A 26830-nucleotide genomic window follows, 5' to 3' on the forward strand; every position below is an offset into this window, starting at 1 on the left:
TCTTTCTGACGTAGCTTAACTTTGGCTATTCAAAGGAAAGAATAATTAATAATATGGCATTGGACTTTCACATTTCAAGCTTTAATCACAATCTATGTGTTTTCTAATTGATTAAAGTCTTATTTGCTAAAAAATAATTATTTGAAATATACTTTGAAAGAAAAATAATCTTGGGATCAACATGAATATTGAAAATCACAATTTGATATAAAATAAAACAGTCGGGTCACCACGTTTGAAAACATGAATCGCTCAATGATCACATGAACCCAAAGGAGAACTCCCCAAATGAATTATCCTTTGCAGCTCTTCAGTGACAGGCAGAATCAAATGCTTTGCACACAAAGGCCTAGTCTACATTACCAGAACTCCAAAGGGTTTCTCATAAGCAATTGTTAAAATATTCTTAAGGTATAGGTTTCTTACATTAAAAACTTCTAAAAGAACAATTTTAAAGACTAAAAATTTTTTTAAAGGATAACTAATTTTCTCTGATTCTCAAAAAATTTATATCACTTGATGGTGAAACTGGCAGAAAGTGAGCCACTGATGATTAAGTAGCTAGGAATTAAAGTTTTTTTCCCTTTTGCAATTACTGATTATAGCTTTTAGCTGTTTAACCCACTCATTGTTAATTGTGCTGTTTAGGCAATATGCTGACTCCCGCTAGGCTCCTATAGGTAACATCTTCCTGGTGCCTGCATCACCATGGTAATGCGTGTGTGAGCTGTTTTTCAGGAATTGGAACTCCTTGTCCACTTCAGGCCAGTTGAGACCACCAACTCATCAACTGGGCCCACGGAGATGTCCGACAGGTGACTTGAAGGGGCTAAAAACTCTCCCCTCAGATCATGCTGATGTCGCCATTTTGTGAACATGGGTCCTGTGAAGAGGCATCAAGTCTGACTACGCTTGTGCAGCTCATCATTACCTCACCTCTCCTCACCTCCAATCACCTCTCTCCACATGTCAGACCACGCTGACCCCGGCCCATATATATCCCTGAGTCTCTCTTTTCGGGGAAGCAAATTTCAGGCTCATGAGCTCGCTTCCTCACATGGCTACCTTGTGAGTAAACCCTCTCTCTGCTGCTATCTCGTCATCTCAGTGTTTGGCTTTCTGGGCGGCGGGCAAAAATGAACCTGGTTGGGTAACAGTGGCATGTCACAATTGTTAAAATAACTTAAAAAAATTTTTGTTTAACTCTCACCTTAACTGGGCCAAGTTCTTCCTTGCTGCCTTGTCTTTGATAGTGTAAACTAATGAAAAGAAAATGTAACAGTTAAACACATAGGTGGCAATAAAATTGATTATCTTTTATAAATATTTAAAATTCATACTGTTCTATACAAATATGAAAACATATGGAACTCTTAAGTAAATCATTCCAGGGTTATAATATTACTGTGTTTTATAAAAATTACATTATTACTAGAGAGAGATTTTTATGATAAGGAAAGTCAAACTATGCATCCAAAGAACACTTAGCATGGATATTAGTTCATTGACTAAGGTCTTAATAGTTTAATAATACTGCTAACAGTCAAACAAACAAAAACTGGAGCTAGGATAATCCCTTTATACATTTTCCAATGAATAAAACAGAGTTGATAATGACTCTTTCAAATACCTAATAATATGCAACCTAGCTAAAACCTACTTGTTTTCCATATCATCAATGCAGAGGTTAGACGGGACAAGATGAGGCGACATTGGAAGTTCTAAATCATGTTTTCTCAGGGGCATTTTTATGTCTCTATTCATATTCACATGATCGGTTTTCTCACAGTTTCTATAATGAAAAAGTTGCAATTAAAAATTAAGAATGAATAATAAAATCTTTTAAAAGCACTGGTTGATATACCATGGTCATTAAGTAAATGTACATCTTAGATATTTACTAAAACCACCTATATTCTATACATGATAGAAGACATTACAGTACTAGCAACTATCACAGATAATTCAAATCATCTTTTTCTTCATCATCTTACATTCTCCTCATGAAAGGGGCCCTACAAATTTTGCTTTATTTATTTATTTATTTTTTTTTTAAAGATTTTATTTTTTCCTTTTTCTCCCCAAAGCCCCCCAGTACATAGTTGTGTATTCTTCATTGTGGGTTCTTCTAGTTGTGGCATGTGGGACGCTGCCTCAGCGTGGTCTGATGAGCAGTGTCATGTCCGCGCCCAGGATTCGAACTAACGAAACACTGGGCTGCCTGCAGCGGAGCGCGCGAACTTAACCACTCGGCCACGGGGCCAGCCCCGAAATTTTGCTTTATTTTTTGATTCCTTCAAAACTCCCCTAACCCCTAGACTGTATCAGTTGCTATATTACACTTTCCCATAGCACTACATATGTTCTCTATTATAGCACCTACCATAGTTTACTGTACTTGATTAACTCTATCTCCCTCACTAGATTTTTAAACTTTAGATGCAGCAGCCTTGTCTCTCCTTATAGACGATATAACTATTTTGACCGCTTAGTACTTTTAATTATGATCCTTTTCCAGGAAATGCTTTTTACACATGCACAAACTACAGAGTTGCAGTGGAGAGCTTCTATCTTCTTATATAACCCTGCTTCCCTGGAAAAAATAATTGGTTTAGTGGCAACCACCTGCCACTCAATAATGGTATTACACCCCTCTGGTTATAAGTAATTGTTCCAGCGCTGAGACCTGACACCAGCAGAGCAAGGCAACCTCCTTCCAGCGGAATTAAAAAATTCAGAATCAGAGAAGCAGCTCTCAGTATTTCCCTGGTGGTGAAATTGGAGAGATGAGCAATGTCAGTTCATAGTGGGGTTTTTTTGGATTTTATTTTTCCTTTTTCTCCCCAAAGCCCCCTGGTACATAGCTTCTAGTTGTCAATGTTAGTTTTTTAATGTCACATTTTAAGCTTCATTGATGAAGACAGTCTGAGAGAATAAAACTAGTATCTGAAGTGAAAAAGAATCTTGGTAGTATTCAATTTCCTGACTCAAGCAGTCTCTGAGGTCCAGAGGCACCACTACCCTTCCTTTCAGTTAAGTGTCTTAGTCCGTTCAGGCTGCTGTAACGGACTACCATAGACTGGGTGAACTATACAAAATAGAAATTTATTTCTCAGTTTGGAGGCTGGGCAGTCCAAGATCAAAGTGCTGGCAGATTCGCTGTCTGGTGAGGGCTCGCTTCCTGGTTCACAGACAGCTGTCTTCTCCCTGTGTCCTCACACAGTGGTAGAGGTGAGAGAACTCTCTGGGGTCTCTTTTACAAGTGCACTAATTCCATTCATCAGGGTCCACTCTCCTGACCCAATCACCTCCTAAAGGCCCAACCTCCTAATATCACATCAACATATGAATTTTGGGGGCACACAAACATTCAGTCCACAACATTAAGTAAGTAAGTAAATATATATTTTTCAAGTTTCTGTAATTTGCAGTCATGAGTCCTAACTAATAAAATCTTGCTTTGGTAGAGGAGGAAAAATCTTTTCTCTCTACCCTTCTAAATTATCAGCTGGGGGCCTGTAACAAAAGACAGATTAACAAGAGAAAAAGCATACAAATTTATTTAATATAAGTTTTATGTGGAAAACTTTGTAAGGAAATGAAGACCCAAAGTGGTTAAACCTGAGCATTTTTAAGCTAGGTTTGATGAAGAGCGGAAAGTCCTGGGGAAATGGGACAGGACAAAAAGGGGTATCAGCTAAGTGTAGTAAACTGAGGGAAACAGCAAGGTCTGTTCATTAGAGTCCTCTCGGTGTTCCCTCTGCGTTGGAGATAACAACGTTCCTTTTCTTGGGGTATAGCGAGGGCACCTCTCACATGAAAATCCTTCCTGCACATGCTGCTTCCTCAAATTCCTCAGCTCAAAATATTCAATATGCCAAGGTGCCTTATTTTTTGGTAGTGTGGGGGATCAGAATTGGCCACCCCAAAATGTGTCTCTTTGGCATGAGGATTATTTGGGGCTGATTACTTTTAAGAAACTGCAGACAGGCGAGAAGCTCTGAAAAGTAGAAGCTACCCTCTGTAAAACACATTTACATTTGTAAGGGAAATCTCCATTTGTAAAGGTAACTCCCTCTCTGTACCAGGAAGAGGGGGGATGTCCTTATGTCCAGAAACTCCTATCAAGGCAGAAGGCAAGGACTTAAATCCGCATAATAACCTTTCTCTTGTTTACTGTCCTTTTCTGGTAATCTCCCATAACTGACTCCCTCCCACCCCCAACATGCTCCTTTGTCTTTAGCCAAAGACGGTATTTAAGATGACAACCTTAGCCAGTCTGGGAGTTAACCAGTTTTCCTGGATTTTTCCCATGATACATGTTACAAAGCTTTGTTTGATTTTCTCCTTTTATTCTGTCTCATGTCAATTTAATTCATAGCCCAGCCAGAAGAACCTACAAGAGATAGAGGAATTCTCTTCCTCCCCTACAGCAGCATGTCCTGCCCCTGTTATTTTCTGTTCTACATCCAGAATCCAATACAATACTTAGGGTAAGTACTCAAAAAACATATGTTCAATGTATGAATGAAAACAGAGTGAGGGAGAAAGGAAATATATAAAGTTAAATACATCACTGGACAGCCACATGTAAAAGAATTAAACTGGAACCCTATCTTACACCATACACAAAAGTCAACTCAAAATGGATTAAAGACTTAAATACAAGACCTGAAACCATAAAACTCCTAGAAGAAAACATAAGGAATAAGCTCCGTGACATCAGTCTTCATGATGATTTTCTGGATTTGACACCAAAAGTAAAAGGAATAAAAGCAAAAATAAACAACTGGTCCTACATCAAACCAAAAAGCTTCTGTATAGCAAAGGAAACCACCAACAAAATGAAAATGCAATCTAAAGAATGGGAGAAAATACCTGCAAATCATATTGTCTGATAAGGGATTAATATTCAAAATACATAAAGAGCTCATACAACTCAATATCAAAAAACAAGAATCGATTAAAAAATGAGCAGAGGACCCTCTGAACAGACATTTTTCCAAAGACGACATACAACTGAGCAACAGGTACATGAAAAGGTGTTCAACATCACTAATCCTCAGGGGAATGCATTCAAAACCACAATGAGACATCACCTCACACCTGTTAGAATGACTATCATCGAAAAGACAAGAGAGGGGGCTGACCACGTGGCCGAATAGTTGTTTGTGTGCTCCAGTTCAGTGGCCCAGGGTCCGCCAGTCCAGACCCTGTGCACAGAGCTATATACTGCTCATCTAGCCATGCTGTGGCAGCATCCAACATAGAAAAACTAGAATGACCTGCAACTAGGATATACAACTATGTACTGGGGCTTTGGGGAGAGAAAGAAAGAAAAAGAAGAAGATTGGCAACAGATATTAGCTGAGGGCCAATCTTCCTCACAAAAAGTAAAAAAAAAAAAAAGACAAGAGGTAAGAAGTGTTTGCAAGGATGTGGACAAAAGGGAACCCTTGTGCATGGTTGGTGGGAATGTAAATTGGGGCAAGCTCTATGGAGAACAATATAGAGGTTCCTCAAAAAATTAAAAATAGAACTATCATATGATTCAGCAATCTCACTTCTGGGTATATATCCAAATAAAATGAAAACAAGATCTCAAAGAGATATCTGCACTCCCAAGTTCACAGCAGCATAATTCACAGAGCCAAAATATGGAAACAACCTCAGCGTCCATCAATGGATGAATGGATAAAGATGGTGTGGTGTGTATATGTGTGTGTGTATATATACAATGGAATATTCCTGAGCCATGAGAAAGAATGAAATCCTGCCATGTGTGACAACATGGACGGAGCTAGAAGGCATTATGCTAAGTGAAATAAGCCAGACTGAGAAAGACAAATACTGCATGGTATCACTTACATGTGGAATCTAAAAAAAAAAAAAAAGTCAAACTCATAGAAACAGAGAATAGAAAAGTGGTTGCCAGGATCTGGCGACTGGGGGATAGGGAAAGGTTGGGAAAAGGGTACTAACTTTCAGCAAAATGATGAATAAGATCCGAGGATCTAATGTAAGACATGGTGACAACAGCTGATAACACTATTACACAAATGAAGAAAAAGAACTAAATATAGCAAATATATTTACAACAGAAACTTTTATTCCTAAAGTTTATTAATAATGTATTTACTTCTACTAAAGTGTGACTACATTTACTTGTGACAACTGTCATCTGTGGAGAAACAAAAATAGCACAGAAAGGAAAAGAGGAGACACTAACAATACTGTGATCAATTTCAATCCCTTTTTATGAACTCAGTTCTTAAGCTCTCATTTTAGCACTTGTTTTAAAAATTAAATATCAGACACAAGTTTCCTTGAGAGAGAAAAAAATACTCTGATTAAACTTTTTATTTACTTGAAGAATCAAAGTGCAGGCCAAAATGAACTTTATTTTGAAGTATTAGACTACTATAGTTAACATCCCAAGAATGTCTAAGGAATTCAAGTTATGAGATAGGAAACTAATCATTGAGGCAAAAACTTGTTCAGCTCTTCCTTTCAAACAAATTCTCCAAATAGGATAAGACAGTAAAGATATTTATTCCCTGCTCTTTAGCCAAACTTTGGTAACTATCTGCCTAGACAAAATAACATAATAATTGAAACAACGCTATAAGTTTAACCATACCTTATAAAATTAATTTTATATAACACACCACCTAAAAAAAAATAAATGGATTAAACAATAAAACATTTTAAGCAGAGACTAACAAAGCTTCTAATTTAAGAGGGCAATCAAGTTTTAAAATTACTTTCCACATCCTTTGAGTTCTAAAATTACAAAATTATTGGAAAACTAAACATTATGATCACATCAGACTCAAAACAAAATGTTACTGGAGAGGCTGACTTACCAGGTCTTTTCTTCTGGCAAGATATCTGATTTACCATATACAGGTTAAGGAGGTCTAAACTGACAGCAGAATTTTTGACAGGGGATAAAACTCCCCGTAATTTCATTTTTGATTTTAACCTTTTCTTTTCAAAATATTCCTAAAAAAATTAAAAATAAAAAGTTCTTCTAGCAACCATATAGTTTCAGGCAGAATCATCAATAATAAAAAGCAATAATGCTATTAAATAATTGACTTGATATTTTTTATATTTCTGTGACACCTCCTTTACATGTTTACATGTAAATTAAAATGAATCATGATAACTTGTAGTTTGCCCAAAGACTCTAAATTACAGCTTCTTATAATCTTTCTTTTGTTAAGCGTAATGCCTTTAAAACAGAACTGTATAAAGCCATTCCCAGGTATCAAAAGATTAAAAAAAATTATCTGAATGTGGAACGTTTTTAAAAACCTGATAAAACAAATGCGATAGGCTAAAAACTTGTTTTTCTGCAAAGTATGCTATACCACAGATATAAAAAGCCTAAAGATACGCATAGCTGTGTGCCAATAAAAGTCAACTGAAATGAGAAGAGAAAAACAAAAAGAAGCTATGTGAGAACTTATCTGCAGCCAAAGCTAACTTAATTCTGTTATCTCCCCATGACTCCTAGATTTTCTTTTATACCAGACTTGTAAATAATTATCATTTTTCATTCAGTATTTATTTCTGATTGAGCAGAATTATTCTTATTTTCATTCTTTTTCTCTCAGATTACATCCTTAATTTAAGAAGTTCAAAGGCATTTGTTCAAAATTTGTTTATTGAGCAACTATTATGTATTAGACACTATAACAAATTGTGAAAACATCTTCTTCACTATATAACTCATAACACAATGGCATAAACGTGATTATAAATGTGAGATATAAAAAGTGAAAAAAGTCCAAGATGGTAAAAAATTTAATGCAAGAGGAAGTATCATTTTTCCAAGAAGTTAAGGTTTTATCACATTAATATTTCAGAATATTAATAATAGACTTTTAAGATTCTAAAAAACATAAGAACTGTAAGAGACTTGCCAGCTATCAAGCAAAAAAGTAAATGCTGCATTTTTATGCAAACTTAACCACAGATAAAAAAGTGTTTCGTTTGAGTGATGTGCAGCTCCACATTGGGGCTTCTTTAAAAAGATCACACTATGGTCAGCAATGAAATGACAGAACCTTCAGGATGTAAATATTTTTCCCCTTTGAAAAACATGACTCTGGATCATATAATTGACAGCGTCTTGGAATTAAGATATTATTTCCTAAGGCACTGTACTCTGTGAAGGATAAGACCATAATCAGAAAGAGAATGACACAAACAATTACAACTGAGCATCAGGAGTATGTAAACTACAGGTAGATGTGGGGAGAGTTGGCAGAGGGAGGGCAGGAGGAGAGGGAAGCTTTCTTAGAAAATGACTTTTTTCTAAGATAGATGGATGAGTCAGAGTTAGCCAGAGTGTGGGAAGATAATGTTCCAGGAATGAAGAAGAACAGTACAAACACTGTGTATGAAGGGAGCAAGCCTTTACTCCAGGGGACACGGCTGAAGAGGTTGAACCCTCATAATCTATCCATCATGATAACCTCTGATCTTTCTTTTCCTAGAGAGAACAAAGGTATGTAACTAATTTACCTGACAAGGTTAGGCTCAACTTTTTTTGGGGGGGTAACTTTTGCAGACAATTTCACTATTTTATTATTTGATATCAAATAAACAATAAATTCAAAACACATTTCCAATCTTTTTAGCACATTATCAAAGTTGTTAGGACAGTTAGACCTCCACATACAATTCCTATGGGGATATCTAAGACAAGCAAATCTTTATTTAGTAAAAAATGTACTAAAGCATGAGTATAAAAGACAGATTGATAAAATATTTAAAATATGTTATATGTATAGTTATGACTTCCAATGGCTTTTGGTGACATATTTCATATTATAGGATATCAAGTTTATTTCTAAATATTTTTTGTGTGGTATTTTAACTTTTTATTAAGATTATGATAGTTTACAACCTTGTGAAATTTCAGTTGCACATTATTGTTAGTCATGTTGTAGGTGCACCACTTCACCCTTTGTGCACTCCCCTCACCCCCCCTTTCCCCTGGTAACCACCAATCAGTTCTCTTTGTCTATATGTTTAACTTCCACCTATCAGTGGAGTCATACAGAGTTCGTCTTTCTCTATCTGGCTTATTTAACTTCACATAATACCCTCAAGGTCCATCCATGTTGTTGTGAATGGGACGATTTTATCCATCTTTATGGCTGAGTAGTATTCCATTGCGCGCGCGCGCGCGTGTGTGTGTGTGTGTGTGTACATATATATACCATATCTTCTTTATCCAACCATCAGTTGATGGGCACTTAGGTTGCTTCCACATCTTGGCTATTGTAAATAATGCTGTGATGAACATAGGGGTGCATGGGACTTTTGGAATTGCTGACTTCAAGCTCTTTGGATAGATACCCAGTAATGGGATGGCTGGTTCATAAGGTATTTCTATTTTTAATTTTTTGAATAATCTCCGTACTGTTTTCCATAGTGGCTGCACCAGTTTGCATTCCCTCCAACAGTGTATGAGGGTTCCTTTTTCTCCACAAACTCTCCAACATTTGTCACTTTTTGTTTTGGTTATTTTTGCCATTCTGACAGGTGTAAGGTGATATCTTAGTGTAGTTTTGATTTCCATTTCCCTGATGATGAGTGATGATGAGCATCTTTTCATGTCTATTGGCCATCCGTATATCTTCTTTGGAGAAATGTCTGTTCATGTCCTCGGCCCATCTTTTGACTGGGTTGTTTGATTTTTTGTTGTTAGGCTCAACTTTTTTTAACAAGTCTCATTTGGTAGAGACAAGTAAAAAATAATTAGAAGATAAATAGAAAACTTCCAGAAGACAATCAAATTTTAAATTGAAAATAGACATTTAAAAGGAGCAGCCAGGGAGACAAATAAAATCTTAAGAACGTGTCAAAGGAAGCAAGGGAAGAGCTTGTTTCAAGATGAAGGGAACGGGCAGCAGTTCTCTGAAAGAAGACTGTTCACTTCATGAAGTGCTAAATAAAGTTTGTATCACCAAAACAAAAAAGATGAAGGTTATGGAAAAGCAGATGATGACACATTAAAGTATATGAAAAATATCTTTGGAATTGAATAACATAAAGTTCAAATTTTTTTATTGAATTTTAGTTAACATAGAACATTATGTTAGTTTCAGGTGTACACGTAGTGATTTGACATTTACACACATTACGAAATAATCACTACAATGATTCTACCAACAATCTGTCACCAAAGTCATTATAATATTATTGACTATATTCCCTACATTGTATATTATACCCCCATGGTTTATTTACTTTATAACTGAAAGTTTGTACTTCTTAATCCCCTTCACCTATTTTGCCCAACCTACCACCAGCTTCACCACTGGCAATGACCAGCCTGTTCTCTGTGTCTATGAGTCTGTTTCTGTTTTGTTTGTTCATTTGTTTTGTTTTTTAGATTCCACATATAAGTGAAATCAGATGATATTTATCTTTCTCTGTCTGACATATTTCACTTGGAATAACACCCTCTATATCCATCCATGTTGCTACAAATGACAAGATTTCATTCTTTTTTACGGCTAATATTCCACTGAATAAATATATGCCACATCTTCTTTACCAATATATCCACCGATGGACACTTAGGCTGCTTCCACATCTCGGCTATTGCAAATAATGCTGCAATGAACATAAGGGTGCATATTTCTTTTCAAATTAGTGTTTTTGTTTTCTTCAGGTAATACCCAGAAGTCAAACTGCTGGGTCATATGTTAGTTTTTAATGTTTTTAGAAGCTTCCATACTGTTCTCCATAGTAGCTGCAACAGTATACATTCCCACCAAAAGTGCGCGAGGGCTCCCTTTTCTCCACATCCTCACTAACACTTGACATTTATTGTCTTTTGATGGTTTTGATTTGCATTTCCCTTAGGATTAGTGATGTTGAGCATCTTTTTACATGTCTGTTGGGCATCTGTAAATGTCTTTGGAAAAATGTCTATTCAGTTCCTCTCATTTTTTTATTGAATTATTTTTTTGATATTGAGTTGTATGAGCTCTTTATACATTTTGGACATTAACCCTTTATCAGATATATCATTTGCAAGTATATTCTCCCATTTGGTAGATTGCCTTTTCATTTTGCTGATGGTTTCCTTTGCTGTGTAAAAGCTTTTTAGTGTGACGTAGTCTCATTTGTTTATCTTTGCTTTTGTTGCCCTTGCCTGAGGAGACAGATCCAAAAAATTATTAAGACTGATGTCAAACAGTTTACTGCCTAAGTTTTCTTCTAGGAGTTTTATGGTTTCAGGTCTTACGTTTAAGTCTTTAATCCATTTTGAGTGTATTTTTACACATACCGAAAGAAAGTAGTCCAGTTTCATTCTTTTGCCTAGAGCTGTCCAGTCTTCCGAATATCATTTATTGAAACAGCTGTCTTTTCCCCACTGAATATTCTTGCCTCCTTTGTTGTAGATTAATTGACGATATATTTGTGGGTTTATTTCTGGGCTTTCTATTCTGTTACATTATCTCTGCATTTGTTTTTGTGCCAGTATCATAATGTTTTGATTATTATAGCTTTGTAGTACAGTTTGACATCTGGAAATGTGATACCTCCAGCTTTCTTCTCTCTCAAGATTGCTTGGCTATTTTGGGTCTTTTGTGGTTCTATACAAATTTTAGGATTATTTGTTCTAGTTTTGTGAAAAATACCAATGGTATTTTCATAGGGGTTGCATTGAATCTGTAGATTGCTTTGGGTAGTACGGACATTTTAACAGTATTAATTCGTGAGCACATACATCTTTCCATTTATTTGTCTTCGGTTTCTTTCATCCATGTCTTATAGCTTTCAGAGTATAGGTCTTTCTTCTCCTTGGTTAAATTTATTCCTATGTATTTTATTGTTTTTGATGCAATTGTCCTGGGAGGGTTTTCTTAATTTCTCTTTCTGATAGATCGTTATTAGTGTATAGAAACCCAACAGATTTCTGTATATTAATTTTGTATCCTGAAACTTCACTGAATTCATTTATCCTAATAATTTTTGGTGGAGTTTTTAGTGTGTGTGTGTATATATATATAAACAATATATATAAAATAAAAAGTATATATATATATTTAGTATAAAGTATCATGTCATCAGTAAACAGTGACAGTTTTACTTATTCCTTTCCAATCAGGCTGGCTTTTATTTTTCCTACTAATTGCTGTGTTAGGACTTCCAATATAATAAAAGTAGTGAGAGTGGGCATCCTTGTCTTGTTTCTGATCTTAGAAGAAATGCTTTCAGCTTTACACCATCGAATATGATATTAGCTGTGGGTTTGTCACATACAGCCTTTACTATGTTGAGGTAGGTTCTCTCTATACCCACGTTGTTGAGAATTTTTATCATAAATGGATGTTGAATTTTGTCAAAAGCTATTTCTGCATCTATTGAGATAATCATACAATTTTTATTCTTTGCTTTGTTTATGTGGCATATCACAATGACTAACGTGTGCATACTGACCATCCTTGCATGCCTAGGAAAAAATCCCACTTAATCATGGTGTATGATCCTTTTAATGTATTGTTGATTTTAGTCTGCTAATATTTTGCTGAGGATTTTTGCATCTACATTCATCAGGGATATTGGCCTATAATTTTCTCTTTTTGTAGTGTCTTTGTCTGGTTTTGGTATCAGGGTAATGTTGGCCTCATAGAATGAGTTTGGAAGCATTCCTCCCTCTTCAATTTTTTGAAATAGTTTGAGAAGGACAGGTATTAATTCTTTAAATGTTTGGCAGAATTCACCTGTGGAACCATCTGGTCCTAGACTTCTGTTTCTTGGGAGATTTTTGACTACTGAGGCAATTTATTATTAGTAATCAGTCTGTTCAGATGTTCTATTTCTTCCTGATTCAGTCTTAGAAGACTGTATGTTTCTAGGAATTTATCTATTTCTTTTAGGTTGTATAATTTGCTGGCATCTAATTGTTCATAGTAATATCATGATATTTGCATTTCTGAGGTGTCAGACATAACTTCTCTTTCATTTCTGATTTTACATATTTGGGGCCTCTTTTTTTTTCTAGATGAGTCTGGCTAAAGGTTTATCAATTACCTTTTCAAAGAACCAGCTCTTAGTTTCATTGATCTTTTCTATGGTATTTTTTCAGTTTCTATTTATTTCTGCTCTGATCTTTACGATTTCCTTCCTTCTACTAATTTTGGGTTTTGTTCGTTCTTCCTTTTCTAGTTCCTTTAGTTGTAAGATTAGACTGTTTATCTGAGATTTTTCTTACTTCCTTAGGTAGACATGTATCATTTACTTGCTCTTTGATTTCTTCAATGACACACTGGTTGTTAAGCAGCATGTTGTTTAGACTCCATGTTTTGTTATTTCCAGTTTTCTTCTTGTAGTTGATTTCTAGTCTCATACCATGGTGCTCAGAAAAGATGTTTAATATGATTTCAATCTTCTTCAATTTACTGAGACTTGTTTTGTGGCCTAACATATGCTCTATCCTGGAAAATGTTCCGACCGACTTGAAAAGATGTGTATTCTGCTGTTTTGGGATAGAACGCTCTGCATATATCTAGTAAGTCCATCTGGTCTAATGTGTCATTTAAGACCAATATTTCCTTATTGATTTTCTGTCTGTATGATTTATAAAGTTCAATTTTGACACTAGTAAGAGCTGTACAGTGAAGTGGACCAAGGAACAAATGGGAGATGAGAGTGAAAGGGCATAGCAGGAAAGAGAAAGGACCCAGAGACACCTTTACTTGTCTAATAGGAGAAAATTCAGTATGTGTAAATATCAATGGAAAGCGGAAGTAAATGGAATCCAGATCACAGACAGAGAGACCTTCCTTTGATCAGAGGGAATTACTTCTGTAGTTAGAGGAGGGAAAGAGAAGATGGATGAAGAAGGAAGGTGGTTTATAGAACTGGTGGTAGAAATTTGAGATAATTCTCATCTGATAGCTTCTATTTCCTCTGAACTATGATACAAGGTCATTTAACGAGCATGAAGGGATAAAGAATAGTGTTGGGAAAGAGAGGTTTGGGGAGGTAAAGGAAGGTATGAAATTTTCAAAGAAGAGAAAAGTGACACGATTAGAGATCAACACCTTGGGAAGAGCCATGTGTCTTTCCCTTTCTGACAAATATTCAAAAGAATGATCCAGATAGAGTTAGATTACTTTTTAAAAACAGTCTTGGGACAGCCTTCATTCATAGTTTATTTATTATTGAGTGTCTATGTTATTGCTAGAGAGAGTTCAAGGCACAGGAGATAGAAAATGAACAAACGTGGTAAAATCCTTCTTCTCATGAAGATATTTTAATGGGGGGACAGAATAAACAAATTTCTAAGAAAATATAGGATTATGAAAGAGTGACAAATTAAAGAGGGTAAAGGAGAGACAGCATTTGGAGGGCAGGGAGCTATTTAGATGTAGTGATCAGAGAAGGCCAATCTAAGAGGACATACTTTTGCTGAGACTCAAATGTTGACAAGCCAGACATGCAAATATCTCGAGGGAGACTATTCCAGACAAAGAACAGTGGCAGAAAGAAGGTCAGTGTGGCTGAAATAAAATGAATAGGACAAGTAGTAAGAAACAAGGTCAGAGAGGCAGGCAGGGTGCAGATCCTTCTGGTTCTTTTAGACTTTGGTAAAATCAGATTTCATTCTAAGAGCAATGAAAAGCAATTGAGGCTTTTAAGCTGGGGAATGATAAATTCTGATTTGTGCCTTTAAAAGATCATACTAACCACTGTGTCACAGACTACAAAGGAGTAAAAGATAAAGCAGAAAAACAGTGATAAATTCAATTACATTAAAATTAAGAACTTTTCTTCAAAGACAGGATTGAAAAACTAAAATTAAAAGCCAAAGGACAAATATACCTGACAAATAATTCCTAAATACATAGACACAATAAGAAAAAGACAAACAACTCAAATAAAAAATGAAAAAACTACTTGGAAAAGTACCTGACAAAAGAGGAAACCTGAATGACAAGATAGTCAGTCTCATTAGTAATCAAGGAAATACAAGTTAAATTTACAATGAAGCATCAATTCACTGAGTTAACAACTATCCTGCTTTCATAATAATCACTCCCTTGCTTTTCTTTAAATTTTACTACCTTCGAACATATTTGTTCTGTTTTGGAACTTTTTGTACACGGAATCTTACTGCTTGTATTCTTCTGTGAGTTGCTTTCTTTATCCAACTTTATGTTTTTGAGATTCATCCACACTAATTACGCGTAGTTGAAACATTTTCACTGCTCCATCATTACTTGGGTATGCCACTATTTGCTTAACCATTTTACTGCTAATGGACATTTGGGTGGTCCCCTTTCCTTCCTCCTCCCCGTCCTTCTTTCTCTCTTTCTCCTCCTTCTCTCTCTTTTTTTTGTTTGCTACTTAACAACAACAATATCCAAACAAGCTTGTACATGTCTCAAAGTTCACAAGTGGAAGAGTTTCACTCAGATATATACTGCTGAGCTGTAATGTACATACGTGCTCAACTTTACTGTGTAATGATCAATGTAATTAAAAAACAAAAAAAGGTGGTAGGTTATAAGGCCATTATACTACTCTAGGCAATAAATGATGACGATTTGAATCAGGGTGCTAATAGTATAGGTAGTGAGAAGTTATCAGACTTGGGATACATCTTGGAACTAGAATGACAACAAGAATCAACAAGGTCCTTAAGTCTCTGCCTAAGCAAAATGGTTGGTTATCAACCTATCTACAAGGTTGAGAAGGCTAAAGGAAGAGAGTCTTCCAATTTCACTTAGTTATTACCCTTGGAAAAATGCTTTAGAAGATCACTTTTTTCATAAAGCTAACACAAATAAACATATTCTCTTTACCTTTTGCTTTCTCCTTTCCTGCTTGATCAGAACCCTGGTCCTGAAAAAGGAAACAGGATAAAAAACACAATGATTAAAGAAATGGTCTCTAAAATGATTGTTGAGCCAGCCTGGTGGCAAACTGGTTAAGTTCACATGCTCCACCTTGGTGGCCCAGGGTTCCTGGGTTCAGATCCCAGGCACGGCCCTACACACTGCTCATCATGCCATGCTGTGGCAGCATCCCACATACAAAATAGAGGAAGATTGGCACAGATGTTAGCTCAGGGACAATGTTCCTCAAGCAAAAAGAGGAAGATGGGAACCAGATATTAGCTCAGGGCCAATCTTCCTCACCAAAATAAATACATAAATAAAATAAAATGATGTCATTTTAGTTGAATTAAAGATTTGGAATTAAAATCTAAAAGTATAGTGATAATTATGCTATTTTATGAAAAGAAACTATGAAAATGTTCTCAAATGTTATAGTATATACTGTTTCACAAAATTTTCTTAGATAGAAAATCCAAGAGCTAATAAGAAAGACTCTACACCTATCATTAATAATGAAGCATAAAATACATCTGAATTATAAAATCAAGATAAGCAATGAGAAATCAATGCATTGGCAAGGAGGTACCACTGAAACATTCTCATATGATAGCACTATTCTTGGTCAATGCTGCCATTTTAATTTTCCTTGTATTTCAATATTCTACTTCTATCAACAGGAAGTAGAGAAAGGACCAAAATCTATATAGGATTGAAAGAAATGTTAAGTTTATTATTAGAGCAATTCAGTTACATTACTATATCAGCTATGCATACTTGAAATCTCATAACTTCTTTAAAACACAGCTAGCTTTGATGGATGTGCTTCACAACTATGATCTCTGTGCCAAACACTGCAACGAATCCCATGATAGTGCAATATTTAATGGTTATAAATTATTTGCTCTATTAATAATAGTAGAATGCCATAAAACATTCATGACAAGATAAGCGGATATGCACAATAAATCTTTTGGATATACATGAAACTATGATCTCAAATTCAAGATTTATACAAGAATTATAAGTAAAATGACAAAATGTATTTTAGCTACATGAGATTATATAATAACATGAAAATAATAATTGCTAATGATGAGTACCATATGTCTTGCACCTTTCTAGACACTTCAGATACTTTACGTGTACAAACTCATTTAATCTTCACAGGAACTCTGTAAGGTAGGTTCTATTTTTATCCCCATTTTACTGATGAAGAAACTAAGATGCAGAGAGGTTAAGTAACTTGCCCAAGGTCACACTGCTAATAAATGGTAGAGCCAGACTGAAACCTAAGCATTTTGGTTTTGAAGTTTTCAACCAGATATTATACTGTCTTCCAAGAATTTCAACTGTGAATATACAAAGCTGTTCATTTTCCAAATGATTTTCATAAACTACATGAATGACAGTTACTGAATACCCCCAGACTTTGGTACTTACTGAACTTGTACTTTAACATACTTCCAAATAGCTATGTCTTAATTGACCATTTTGAGTTCACTGAGCAAAGAATTTGATCTGCCCAGATCCACGCAGCATAAGTGCACTGCTGGCATTCAAACTTTAGAAAAGAAAAAGGAAATAAATCACATTTCATTGACCCATCAAACGCTAAGGCTAGAGAGGACATTAGAGATTAGTTTATTCTCCATCATTTTAAAACTTAAGGCAAAGAAAGCAAAGTGGGGGCTGGACCGGTGGTGCAGCAGTTAAGTGTGCGTATTCCGCTTTGGCAGCCTGGGTTTCACCGGTTCGGATCCCAGGGTTGGACATGGAACCGCCTGGCAAGCCATGCCGTGGGAGGCGTCCCATGTATAAAGTAGAGGAAGATGTGCACAGATGTTAGCTCAGGGCCAGTCTTCCTCAGCAAAAAGAGGAGGATTGGCAGCAGTTAGCTCAGAGCTAATCTTCCTCAAAAAAAGAGAAAGCAAAGTGACTTTTCAAAGTCCTGAAATATAAGAAGTATGACAGAGCCAGCAGTATTAAACAATCCAGATTACAGAGACAGTAGGAAGAAAAATCAATTCTATAAGAAGTTCCCACATTATAAAGATCAATAGAATTAGGGACTAGCCAAAGCCTAAACACAGTCTTCATATATGTATAAATCAAGTGATTTTACTCCAGGCTGATTTTCCATTATCCAGGACGCTCTTATGGCTCTCACCAAATTCTATGTACTCCATAATCCCTATTCCTATGTGCCTAAGGAAAAATTAATTAGGATTTCAAGACCAATTGCTAGATTAGCCTACTAATACTAGACCACAGTGAAAGTGAAAAAAGATCCTAACGTATAAGTCAAAGGCAATTTCATAAAAAGAACATTTTAAATTATTATTAAGGCAACCAATGCTACTAAATAGTACTATATGTCTAAATGTTTTACCAAATATAGTCACTCTCAATTACCTGCACTAGAAAAGAAAACTGCATCAGTTAGGATTCTTAAGTTACAAGAAATTGAAAGCTCCTTTGGTTAATTTAAACAGAAAATAAATTTATTAAAAGAAAATCAGGTAACCAACAAACATGTCAACAAGGCTGAGGAAGCACGTTTGGCACCTGGCAAGAACAAGGAAGTCTAGGGAGCTGTGGCATCATAGTCAAAATCAAGCCATAATTAGCCTCCTAAGAACACCACTGCCAGCACTGGTGAACACTAAACACCACTGACTGCACCAGTTCCACTCCTGGACAGTGAACACCACCCCCTGGCATCACTGGCATTAAAATTCAATCCTGCTGCAGCTCTTGCAACTGCTTCCAACTACAATAGAAGCTCTGTAGTCCCTACTTCTTTGTGTTACTAGCTTCTAATTCAAAGTACAGGACAAGAGCATCTAAGTCTCAGCTTAGGTCACATGCCTATTTGCTAGCTGCAAAGCATAGTGAAACAAATGTCTGGGTTTTTTCCCCAAGATTCCACATAGGGAGGTGGTCTGTGCCTATCACCAAAACTCATAAGGTAGGAAATACCCCCACACATAGATAAGGGGCTCAGATGCTTGGCTGCCAGTGAGTACAAATGTCCACTAAAGAGATGCAGATTAAAATTAAACTAGTTGACAATCCAAGTGACTTTTTACTTGGCTATGTCAGTGGAAAAAAAATATATATATATATATAGTCCTAATAGTTGCTTCTAACAGTTTTGCTTAGGCTAACTTAAAATAAAACTGTAAAATTGTTTTTTTTTCTCCCCCAAGTGTTGACCAAGATGATGATATAGGAGGATCTTGAGCTCCCCTCTTCCCACAGACACACCAAATGTACAGCTACACTTGGAGCATTCTCTCTGAAAGAGATCCAGAAACTAGACTAGCGACTCGTACACACGGGACAAATGCAAAAATACCCAGGTTGAAACAGGTAGGAAAGGCTGAGACACACTCTCATCATAATCCCCACCCCTGCCACAATGCCATACAGTCAGAAGGGAATCCCCAACTCCACCTTCTCCCTGAGAAGCAAAGGGTTTGACCTCCACATCTAGTGCTCCAAATTTTAAGACTCTCACCAAACAGACAGACTCCCAAAACACCTAGCTCTGAAAGCCAATGGGCTTGTGTCCACAGGACCCACAAGACTATGGCAAATAAATAAGCATTCTTAACAGGAATGCAGCACTCACCAGAGCTATCCCCTCAGGGTTCAACATGGAGTGAGCAGGCAAGTATGTTTTAAGTAAGCCTCATGGTAACCACAAAGTAAAAGGCTAGAGGAGATATACAAGACAAAGAGAAAGTTATCAAAGTATACCATAGAGAAAATCATCAAATCACACAGGAAGAGAACAAGAGAGGAAGAAAGGAATAGAAGAATTACAAAACAACCAGAAAACAACAAAACGGCCATGGTAAGTCCATCCATGTAAATAATTACTTTAAATGTAAATATTTTTTGGCTGAAAGGAGTAAAAAACATGACCCAAATATATGTTGCCTACAAGAGACTCATCTCAGCATTACGGACACAAACAGACTGAAAGTAAAGGGATGGAAAAAGATATTACATGCAAAGGGAAACCAAAAGCTATGGTAGCATAATTCTCAGACAAAATAGACTTGAAGACAAAGACTGTAACAAGAGACAGCAAAGGCCATTACAAAATGATAAAGGAGTCAATTCATCAAAAGGATACAAAAACTGTAAATATTTATGCACCCAACATTGGAGCACCTAAATATATAAAGCAAATATAAACAGAACTAAAAGGAGAAATAGGCAGCAATAAACAATAGCAGGGGACTTCAAAACCCCACTTTGAACAACAGATTGATCATTGTGATATTGTAATTTACAATAAGAAATACACATTTGGATGCAACCAACATAGGAGCACCAAAGTACATAAAGTAACTATTAACAAACCTAAAAGGAGAAGTGAACTACTACATAATAATAGTAGGGGACCTAAACCCCACTTAGATCAATGGATAGATCATCTAGACAGAAAGTCAACAAGGAAATAATGGAATTAAATGAAAAACTAGACCAGATGGACTTAATAGAACATATATAAAAACAGCAGAATACACATTCTTCTCAAGTGCACATGGAACATTCTCAAAGATAGACCATATGTTGGGAAAGAAGGCAAGCCTTAATAAATTTAAGAAGACTGAAATCATATCAAGCATCTTTTGTGACCATAATGCTATGAAACTAGAAACCAACTACAAGAAAAAAGCTACGAAAGTGACAGATATGTGGAGGCTAAACAACATAGTACTGCACAACCAATGGATCATTGAAGAAATTACAGGAGAAATCAAAAGATATCTGGAGACAAATGAAAATGAAAATACATTATACCACACCAACTCATGGGACGCAGCAAAAGTGGTCCTAGGAGGGAAAATCATAGCAACACAGGCTCACCTTAAAAAACAAGAAAAATCTCAAGTAAGCACTTTTAAACTGCACGTAACAGAAATAGAAAAAGAAGAACAAACAAAACCCAAAGTTAGCAGAAGGAGGGAAATAATAACAATTAGAGCAAAAATAAATGAAATTGAAGCCACAAAAATGGTAGAAAGGATCAACGACCAAGTGCTAGTTCCTTGAGAAGATAAAATTGACAAACCCTTAGCCAGACTCACTAAGGAAAAAAGAGAGGAGGCTCAAATAAAATTAGAAATGAAAGAGGAGAAATTAACCGATACCACAGAAATACAAAGGATCATAAGAGAATACTATGAAAACTATATGCCAACAAATTGCAAAATCCAGAAGAAATGGATAAATTCTTAGACTCATACAATCTGCCAAAGCTGAATCAAGAAGATATAGAGAATTAAAAAGACCAATCACAAGTAAAGAGATTGAAACAGTAATCAAAATCCTCCCAAAAAATAAAAGTCCAGGACCAGGTGGCTTCTCTTAAGAATTCCACCAAACATTCAAAGATTTAATACCTATCCTTCTCAAACTATTTCAAAAAATTGAAAAAGACTGCATACTTCGTAAGTCATTCTACAAGGCCAACATCAAGCTGATACCAAAGCCAGACAAGGATAACACAAAAAAAGAAAATTACGGGCCAATTTTGCTGATGAACAGAGATACAAAACTCCTCAACAAAATACTGGCAAACCGAATACAGCAAAATCTTAAAAGGACCATACACCATGATCAAGTGGGATTTATACCAGGGACACAGGGATGGTTCAACATCCACAAATCGATCAATGCGATACACCAAATTAACAAAATGAGGAATAAAAAACGTGATCATCTCAGATGCAGAGAAAGCATTTCACAAGATCTAACATCCATTTATGATGAAAACTCTCAATAAAATGGGTATAGAAGGAAAGTATCTCAACATAATACAGGCCATATATGACAAACCCAAGCCAACATCATACTCAACGGGGAAAAACTAAAAGCCATCCCTCTGAGAACAGAAACAGGACAAGGGTGCGCACCCTCACCACTCGTATTCAAAATAGTACTGGAGGTATAGCCAGAGCAATTAGGCAAGAAAAAGAAGTAAAGGGTATCCAAATAGGTAATGAAGAAGTGAAATGCTCACTGTTTGCAAACGACATGATTTTATATATAGAAAACCCTAAAGAATCCATTGGAAAGCTATTAGAAATAATCAACAATAACAGAAAAATGGCAGGGTACAAAATGAACTTGCAAAAATCATTTGCATTTCTGTACTCTAATTACAAACTAAGAGAAAGAGAACTCAAGAATACAATACTATTTGCAATCACAACAAAAAGAATAAAATTTCTAGGAATAAATTTAACCAAGAAGGTGAAAGACCTATACAATGAAAACTATTAAGGCTTTATTGAAAGAAATTGATAAAGACATAAAGAAATGGAAAGATATTCCGTGCACATGGATCGGAAGAATAAATACAGTTAAAATGTCCATACTCCCTAAAGCAATCTGCAGATTCAATACAATCCCAATCAGAATCCCAATGACATTCTTCACAGAAATAGAACAAAGAATCCTAAAATTCATATGGGGCAACAAAAGACCCCAAACAGCTAAAGCAATACTGAGAAAAAAGAATTAAGCTGGAGGCATCACAATCCCTGATTTCAAAATATACTACAAAGCTATAGTAATCAAAACAGGATGGTACTGGTGAAAAAACAGACCTACAGATCAATGGAACAGAATTGAAAGCCCAGAAATCAAATGACATATCAGATTTAATGCAATCCCTATCAAAATTCTAGTGGCATTTTTCACAAAAATAAAACAGACAACCCTATTATTTGTATGGAACCACAAAAGATCCCAAATAGCCAAGGCATAATTGAGAAAGAAGAAAGCTGGAGGCATCATACTTCCTGATTTCAAACTATATTACAAAGTGACAGTAATCAAACTGTATGGTATTGGCATAGAAACAGCCAGACAGACCAACGGAATAGAATATCCAGAAATAAGCCAGAAATATATGGTCATTCAATTTATCACAAAGGAACCAAGAATACACAGTGGGGAAAGGACCGTTTCTTCAATAAATAGTGTTGGGAAAACTAGACAGTCACATGCAAAAGAATGAAACTGTAACCGTTATCTTACACTGTACACAAACATCAACTCTAAATGGATTAAAGACTTGAATATAAGACCTGAAACCATAAAATTCCTAGAAGCAAACACAGGGGGTAAGCTCCTTGAAATTGGTTTCGGCAATGATTTTTTGGATTTGACACCAAAAGCAAAAATTAAAAAGTGGGACTACATCAAACTACAAAGCTTCTGCACAGCAAAGGAAACCATCAACAAAATGAAAAGGGAACCTATGGAATTGGAGAAAATATTTGCAAATCTTATATCTGATAAGAGTTTAATATCCACAATATGAGGAACTCATACTACTCAACAGCAAAAAACAAATAACCTAGTTAAAAAATGGGCAAAGGACGTAAATAGGCATTTTTCAAAAGAGACATGCAAATGATCAACAGGTACAGGAAAAGGTGCTCAATATCACTAACGCTCAGGGAAATGCAAATCAAAACCACAATGATTTATCACCTCATGTCCTTTAGGATGACATGCATCAAAAAGAAAAGAGAGAACAAATATTAGGATGTGGAGAAAAGGGAACCCTTGTGCACTATTGGTGGGAATATAAATTGGTGCAGCCATTATGGAAAACAGCATGGAGGTTCTTCAAGAAATTAAAAGAACTACCATTTGATCGAGCAGCACCAATTCTGGGTATATATCCAAAGAGAAATCAACATCTCAAACAGATATCTGTACTCCCATGTTCATAGGAGCCTTATTCACAACAACCAAGGTATGAAGCAGATTAAGAGTACATCAATGGATGAATGGATCAAGAAAATTTGGTATATATATACACCATGGAATATCATTCACCCTTTTAAAAGAAAGAAATCCTGGGCCAGCCCAGCAGCATAGTGGTCAAGTTCGCATGCTGTACTTTGGGAGCCCGGGGTTCACAGGTTCAGATCCCAGGCACAGACCTAGCACCACGTGTCAAGCCATGCTGTGGCTGCATCCCACACAAAAAGTAGAAGAAGACTGGCACAGATATTAACTCAGCAACAATCTTCTCAAGCAAAAAGAGAGAGATTGGCAACAGATGTTAGCTCTGGGCCAATCTTCCTCACAAAAAAAAGAAAGAAATCCTGTCATTTGTGATAACATGGATGAACCTGGAAGGCATTAGATAATTAAGGCAGACAGAGACAAATAGGACATGGTACCACTTATATGTGGAATCTAAAAAAAAGTTAAAATCATAGAAACAGAGAACAGACAAGTGGTTGCTGGGGGGTCAGGTAAATAGGGAGAGGTTGGTAAAAGCATACAAACTTTAAGTTATAAGATGAATAAGTTCTGAGGATAACATGGTAACCATACCATTTGTTAATACAAAATAACATTGTATTGTATAATTGAAATCTGTTAAGAGAGTAGAACTTAAATGTTCTCACCAAAAAAGAGAAATATCTGAGGTGATGGATGTGTTAATTAACTTTCACAATGTATGCATATATGAAACCATCACATGGTATACTTTAAATATCTTACAATTTTATTTGTCCATTATACCTCAATAAAGGTAGAAAAAAATAAGATAGAAAAGACGGGAGAACAAATGAATATATCCCCAAATAATGGGGTAAACTAGATGGAATTTTATATCTGAGAAAAAGAAAAACGTGCAGATAATTAAAATAGCTTGCTATATATAAAATGTGAATCCTCAGAAGTCATTTGCTACTTTGACTACTGCAATATTAAGTATGTAGCTAGCTACCATAATTATACATTAAAGAGTCTCCTTGATTTTATGCAAATGTTCTCCTATATTTCTTACTACATTGGTAATAGCAATAAAACACAGCTCTGATTATCACTTAGGGACGTGACTTCCATTGCCTGCCCCAACTTAGATTTCAACTTTGTTTTCCATTCCTGCGTTTCATGTATTCCAACACCCGACCAAATGAAAATATAGTTTTTCTTCTCCATATATGGAGACTCCTCCCACCATATTTTGTACTGAAAACTTTCAATACCTTCAAGACCCCATTCAAACATCAGTTTCTTCATGAAATTTATATGCACTTTATAAAAAACAATTTTAAGAGTTTCTCTAATTTTTGTCCGGAAATTTAAATTACCAGAGATTTAGGTGTGGGGAGGTGGGAATGAAGCTCATCTCTTTAACAGTAATTACTATGTTATTCTAGAAAATGGATTTTTAAAGAAATATATTGCAACCATCTCTTTCAGTAAAAGTTTAAGTGAACAATATTAGTTGCCATTATAGCTACATACTGAAAATAAAATCAAAAGGCCATAACTTCTTCATAGAACACTCCACAAGTTATCAATTGTGGGAAGCAGGGATATAGATTACACTACCTTATTCTTCATTAAGATAGAAAGAATAAAGTAAAATAGAGAAGTGTAAAGAGGTTAAGAAAGGGAAAGAAGAGAAGAGAAGGGAGGGAAGGGGAGAAGGAAAGAAGAGAGAGAGAAAGGAAGAAATAAAACCATACTGACTACAAAAATATAACAGGGCATTCTGCCCCTTGCCATTCTTTCTAGTAAGCAAAGATTTAAAGGAAAACGCTAAAGAAATACTTTCTTTAAAAAAAAAAAAGACAGGCAGTAATGTGGTCAAGGAAACATCAAGAACAACACGAACGTACATTTTACATGGAGTACGCAGGAGATGTTGAAACTACATTAGGGATTAAATACTATGGGTGTCACATATCTTAACTGTCAGCTAGTCTTGAATTTTCTTTTTTGTTTATTTTGTTTTGCTTTTTATTTTTCTGCTTAGTTTATCTTTTTAGTGGCGAGGTGCCATGCAAAAGAAACCGTTTCCAGATTGTTACAATCTTGTAATAACATCTTAAGTGTGATTCAAAGTGAAAAATGTAAACAAAATTAATAAAGCAATAACTAACAATTGAAAAAATTATTTTATGGCTTGTGTCACAGTGAAATTAATATTAACCTAAGACATCATAATGTTAACATTGTTAGCTAGCAGACTTATTAAGATTCAGGACAGTAACTAGCCTAGAAAAAGTACTTAGGTTGGTTTTCCACAAAACTAAAGCAGGTCCACCTGATGTGTCAGGAATAGTAATGATATACATTAGAATGCTATGGCTTTCATATAAATTCTTCTCTTGCAATACAAGAAAAAGTTTTTAGAGTAATATGAATTACAAAAGGTATGGTATTGAGAAAAAAAGTGTCAATCGATGAGGCAGAAATCCACCTAATATTCAGAATACAGAGCCTAATTAAAATAAGTTCTTAGAGATTGAATTCTTATAGTACTTTCACATGGAAAATATTGTTTCATAGTTACAGGCTGTAATGATAAACATGAACAGCCATCTCCTGGGTCATACAATGGAAGAGATCTTAGATTGTGAATGATAGCCCAACACAGATGTGTATTTCAGGTTATTCACAATTAAATCTTAAAAACTTTATTTCAACAATTATAATTCACTAAAAGCTTCTAAAGTTGAAGTTTTTCACTCCATTTATGGGATATTTTGAATAAATATTTTCAACTGTTTTTGAATAAAATGTCATCAAAATTTAGAGGACTTGCTTGCAAAAATGTTCAATAACAATGCAGGATACATAGATTGATTTATCAAGTAACTCTTCAAAGAGTCAAATGTTTATGAAATCCAATTAATAAAAGGCAACAAAGAAAGCAAGCTTATAACAACACGCCAAAGTATTCTTTTTTGGATTCAACATCAGTATTGTCTCAAAAACAGTGTAATTCAGTTACATTAACTGTGCATATAAAAAAATGAAAATTTTGACAACTGTAGCTTTGTTCAGTAAAATATCAAGCCTCTTTGACTACAACTGTGAAATATACATGAACTACAACCAATTCCAAGTGTATCTTGGCTACACAGGTTACATAATTTAGTAAG

At 35.5% G+C, this 26830-nt stretch overlaps 1 pseudogene; it reads right to left on the reverse strand.

Moving 5' to 3' along the window:
* The window catches only part of LOC138919039 (regulator of DNA class I crossover intermediates 1-like), a 76323-nt pseudogene that overhangs the window by 43321 nt on the left and 6172 nt on the right, over positions 1-26830 (reverse strand).

Source organism: Equus caballus, chromosome 19 (genome assembly GCF_041296265.1).
Source record: "Equus caballus isolate H_3958 breed thoroughbred chromosome 19, TB-T2T, whole genome shotgun sequence".
In the NCBI taxonomy this organism is placed as follows: Eukaryota; Metazoa; Chordata; class Mammalia; order Perissodactyla; family Equidae; genus Equus; species Equus caballus.